This window comes from Cornus florida, unplaced genomic scaffold, assembly GCF_030987335.1.
Source record: "Cornus florida cultivar Cherokee Brave unplaced genomic scaffold, ASM3098733v1 CherokeeBrave_3.0.0_Hap2_Chr08, whole genome shotgun sequence".
NCBI lineage: Eukaryota > Viridiplantae > Streptophyta > Magnoliopsida > Cornales > Cornaceae > Cornus > Cornus florida.
The window spans coordinates 33,373,773-33,379,772 of record NW_026775578.1 but is presented as its reverse complement, the minus strand read 5'-3'; the positions used below and the strand labels follow the sequence as shown (position 1 = coordinate 33,379,772).

The following is a 6,000-nucleotide window of genomic DNA, read 5'->3' as shown; positions in this document are numbered from 1 at the left end:
CTCATTTCTTCTACTTCTGCATCATGAAAGTCAAAGACAAAGAAAGCCTGGAGTGTGAGAAAATAGAAGTTTTGAACCCCACCCCTTCCAAAGAACTCAGAAGTTTCCTTTAGGAAATGTGAGACAACCCCATTCGTGTTCTTTTGTCAGTTTACTTACCAAAAAAATGTACGAGAACAATTTTTGATTGAGCAAGCCAACCAGCTTCACTCTTCACACGCACTCGCGGAGAGAGAGAGCTGAAAGATGATGAAAAGAAGTGTTATTGTCTCCTCAAATTCTAGAAATGGTGGTGTTCTCTCTCGCCAGAAAGGTACCCATAAGTCTACAACTTCTCTTAATCATTGTGTTACTTCCTTCATTGATTATTCATTTGCTAGAAACAATTCAAGGGCTTCATTCCATTCCCAAACAGGTAATTATCAAAAACCTAACTTTACCAAGTCTGTCAGAAATCAATTTAGTTTTGAGTTCACTAACCTTGACGATGCACTCTCACTGTTTGATCAAATGTCTCAAATGCGACCTCTTCCTTCAATTGTGCATTTTACTAAATTGTTAGGGGCCATTGTGGGAATGAAACATTACACCACTGCAATTTCTTTGCTTAACCAAATGGAGTCCTCTGGAATGGTAGAGCCAGACGCTTATACTCTGGGCATCTTGATGAATTGCTACTGCCATTTGAATCGGGTCGAGTTGGGTTTCGCTGTTCTGGGGAGAACTTTGAAGCTTGGTTATGAAGTGAATTGCACAATGCTCAGCACTTTGATGAGGGGACTCTGCAGCGAGGATAAAATAGATCAGGCGGTAGAGTTGTTTAATCACATGGGGGCAAGAGGATTTCGACCTGGTAAAGTTACTTGTGGAACCATTATAAATGGGTTGTGCAAAACAGGGAACACCAGCGCAGCTATTGAATTGGTTAAAAAGATGGAAGAGAGAAATTAGGTAGCTGATGTTTTGGATTATAATATGATTATTGACAGTCTTTGCAAGGACAGATTGGTAGCTGAGGCTTTTGACTTCTTTTCAGAAATGATCCATAAAGGCATTTCACCAACTGTTGTCACTTACAACTCCTTAATCCATGGCCTATGCAATTCAAGCCAATGGAAACAGGCTATAAGATTGTTGAATGAAATGGTCAACCAAAAAATCAATCCAAATGTAAGAACCTTCAATATGTTGGTGGATGCACTTTGTAAGGAAGGGAAGGTTGCAGAAGCAGTAGAAATAGTTGAAGAGATGATTCAAAGAGGCGAGGAGCCTAACACAGTCACTTACAATGCACTGATGGGTGGATATTGTTTGCAAAGTAAATTTGATGAGGCAAAGAAGATATTTGATTCCATGGTTGGTAGGGGTTGTGCATATGATGTTTGGAGCTATACCATCCTGATTAATGGATATTGTAAGAAGCAAAGAATGGATGATGCTCTAAGACTTTTTCACGAAATTTCTCAGATAGGATTGGTTCCTGATACTGTTACTTACACCACTCTTATAGGTGGTTTCTGGCTTGTGGGAAAACCCTTAGTTGCACAACAAATTTTAAAGGAGATGCTGGCCCGTGGCCAACATCCTAATCTTGTGACCTACTCTACTTTGTTAAATGGATTGTGTAAGAACCAATGTTTTGCTGAGGTAGTGGCCTTGTGGTTTACAATATCCTCATTGATGGTATGTGCAGAGCTGGAAACATTAAAGCTGCAAGGGAACTCTTTTGTAGTCTTTCTTCCAAAAAGTTGCGACCTGATGTTCGCACATATGCTATTATGATCAATGGACTCTGTAAGAAAAGGTTGTTAAGCGAAGCAAACATGTTGCTCAAGAAAATGGAAGAGAGTGATTGCTCACCAGATGGTTGCACTTACAATATAATTGTGCAGGGATTTTTTCGAAACAATGAGACGTTAAGGGCAATGCAACTTCTTCAAGAAATGGTTGAGAAAGGATTCTCTGCTGATGCATGTACAATGGCCCTATTATTGAATTTATCAAATAATAGTGGATTGGATGAGTCAGTTTTGGAGATGCTTAATAAGTTTCTGTGAACTCTATTGGTTTTTCTGATGTTAGGTCAAAGTTTAATATTCCGTTGCCTTGCTGTGTGCTGTATGCATGGCCTACTAATGCTTGCATCAGTTTCTTCTTCGTGTTTTTTGGGTGAAATTATTGTTCCATGAGAAGTATGAAGGAGAGAACCCGAGTTGGGTAATGTTAGGGAACTTGAGAAGAATGACAGAGGGATTTGTTGTATTAAACTGATTGACTAGATGGGTAAGGAAGGTGGCTTAGTGAGAACGGGCAAGGGATTGTTTCTATATGAAGAAAGAGCAGTTGCTGCTGAAGCATATGGGAATGATACCATACAATGTATGCCCTTCTTACCTTTGTAGTTAATTGTTTTTTCGTTAGTTACTAGGGAAAAAAAAAATGGCAGCTCTTATGGATCCATCAGATCCTTTATAGGTTATTTGCTGGTAGAACAAGAAGAAATTGTGTTCTCATCTCTCAGATGCACTGTTTCCTTTATATTCCTGTTGAAGTTACTTTATTCTTAGATTCTGAAGAAAACCTAGTTTGCTGCTGAATCATATGGTACTGGTGTTTTTTTTTTCTTTTTTCTTCGCCATATGGTACTGGTGTTTCAATGGTCCCAGAGAGACTGAAATTTACCAATGTGTGCTTATCTGCAAGGTCATTCTTCACAAAATTATATGCCAAAATAGTTTTAATAGTGTGAATACTATAAGCTCATTGGACCATATCATGCAACAATTTCAACTGAGATTGGGTTGATTTCATAGCTATGAAAGTCGGCAAAGTGTCCGAAATAATAAAAATTTATTTTTAGTTACAGACATGTATATGAAATGTCGGATACACGTTCGAGGAGTGTCCGACACCAACACGACACAGGTATGGCTACTTCGTAGAAATATCCGTGGTTCATGATAGACAAGCATACATTGTTATTGTCACGCCCCGCAAATTCTAACACAAGAACCCTTGTCTTATACTAAAACTTGGTACATGACTCACATCATTCATCCACCATAATCCATGATAAAATCAGTAAGAAAACATTTTATTGAAAAATCCATCAATCCAAAGGAAATCTGTTACATCCCCAACTAATTTAAAATTCCACCAACAAAGTGATTTTTATTATAAAGTGTTTACTAAGAAACAATAATAAATCATAATGTAGAAATCCGGAAATCTCCTTCTCTCACTGACCCTCCTTTGCAAGCTAAATCCATGTGCACCTAAAAGTAATAAAGGGGTGAGCTCACAAGCTCAGCAAGAAATTGCTAAACACAATCATCGTTCAGCAAGTCAATCCTTACTTATAATCCGTATATAAATACATATACAAGTGACTTCGAAATATCCACTAATCATCGTCATTCTATAACATTAACTCAAACTGTGAATTTGTAACCCATCTAAAATTTAAATTACTAAAAATTCCACTTACCTCACATGAGCCCCTGGCTCCCCTCAACCAATTGGCGTTTTAATGCCATTACCTCACATGAGCCCCTGGCTCCACTCCGAATAAATTGTGTGAATTGCATAGTTTCTGACTACCAAATACACACATGTGGTTGGATTATACGTCTACTCACCCAGATGGCCCTTGACCACGTCCACATACTAAGGGCACCTTTAGCCCAATGGTCATAACAAAAGAGTAATTCACTCCCGTAGACAGTCCCTGACTGCGCTCAACAAACTCATCATCGTGTAAGTCCCAGACCACTACTGCTCCAGACCACTACTGCTCCAACTTGTTTAATCACTTTAATTAAACACTAAATATATTTAAACAATTCCCACTCATAATATTATGAGTTTATCCAACACCATAATTAATAATTAATTTATTAATTAATAAATACCGACATACCAACTCATAGCCCTAATTACATTAGGTTGTAACCTATACTCTAAATTTCAACTTCAATATCATTAAATTTGTATACTACCTGCTATACCAACAAATTTAAGGTCTGCCATCAACATAAAGCCAACCTTAAATATCTAATTCTAATGGCTCCAAAATGTACCAGTAACTATGGGCTTAAAGAAAAATTATATATATATATCAATGACTGTATTAATTCATGACATGCAAAACCTCACAACCCATTTACTGCCAACACCACCTTCATCCTTAATCTAAATTTAATTCATTCATTACTCCAATTAATAGGTCACTTGCATTTCTTAAACTTCTTCTGCACCTACTGACATAAGTAAAAAAAAAAGAAGATATACATATATAAATATATATATATATATACACACACACATATAAGTGACCATAACAGTAAAAACACACTCGCGATGGGCAGGTCCTGGACCGTGCCTAACTAAATCAATAGTCTCGACTAATCATTACCATTTATTCTATTTTCGCCATTTACTGCACTCACTTGCATCAATCCCAAGTATTTAGTTGTTGTAAAGCCTACTACTAGCTTATGGTTTCTTACTGAAGCTCCCAATTCTTGATCTGGATTCATTCAATAATGGCTAGTACTTACCCAGACAACATTCTAACATAATCACTGAGCTATTTTCTAAATCGGTTTTGCTACCCTACCTAGTATGGTATCTTGCAATTCAGATGACACATATGACAACTTTCTAAACCAGTATAACCAGCCAATATGTACTCCCAATCATGATTTGTGATACCCCTCGGATCCGAGACACGGGTTGATCAGGCCCAGGCCCAAACCCGAGGGAGTATCAAACAATTAATATTTTATAGCGAACACAGAATACAAAATGAATTAAGAAATGAAAGTTTAAAGCTGAAAAAAAACTAAAAGATAATCCTTAAATAATTAAATACTTAAATTTGATAAACCAAATATCCATAATTTGAACAACTCGGGAATCCATCTCTAGTGGACCCCTAATAAAAGTCTCACACTAAATGAAAGTAAAATAAAAGATAAAACCCAAATCCAAGATCTGGAAAGAAACCCTACATCTTCGGTAGAATGGAAGATCGTCTCTGCTCAGCACAAACAAGCTCAAGCCTGGAACTGACGTACACCTGAAAAATAGGAGTGGGTCAGGCCCACGAACAAGTTCTAACCTACTACAATCCAAGCAGAGACTCGATACGCATGTACATACTAAATAGTTCAACAATAACTAATAATCTGTACATAAATATATCCACACTACTGGACTCTCGCTAGGCCATGAAGGGGGTCTCAACCTGGATAGAAGGCATCACACAATACGCACCTGAGTGGGTATGAGTACCTAAACCTAAACAGGGTATACCTCAACCTTCACAGTCAGCTACACATCCAACTGCATATACGCACCCTAACCGTCGACACTGAGACTCAAGCTCATGACACGGTAACATACAAATATATCTAAACTCCGTTTCTATCCATCCACCAGAAATCCAGTAAGTCACTCGGCGTAGTCAACCGTACCGACTTATATATATAAGGAGGATTGTAGTTTATAACCCGTGCCCTTACTCCAAAATAGGTAGGACTTAGCAATTTGAGCTAATCCAAACCCAGTATGTCACCGTCCCATACCGGTACATACAATCCAATCCGTCCAATAGTTGATAAAGTATCAATAATTATAACAGCAATATCAACAATTCCATACTAAACATAAGAGAATGCATTAGCAACCATTCTTAAAAATACCAATAATTGATTCACATTGAAAATATAAATATCAATGTCAACTACTCCTTACTATGCATATTGACATAGATAACCAACCTGCTTATTTACATTCACAGTTGACAAAATAATGACCATATAAATGTCAATACCAACAGTTCCAAACTAAACATATTAGAACAGATTAACAAACATGCTTAAGTAAGCCAATTCAGAATCCATAATTTCATCATACAGGGCTTTATTTATAATGATGACCTATTCCCAGTTTTCATAGAATTAACAGAGCCTAAATAGATATTTTCCCACTCACATC

General features: G+C 37.2%; 1 pseudogene; it reads left to right on the top strand.

The window, feature by feature from the left end:
- On the top strand, positions 1 to 2,776 carry LOC132271209 (putative pentatricopeptide repeat-containing protein At1g12700, mitochondrial; annotated as a pseudogene).
- Positions 2,777 to 6,000: the final 3,224 nt, after the last annotated feature.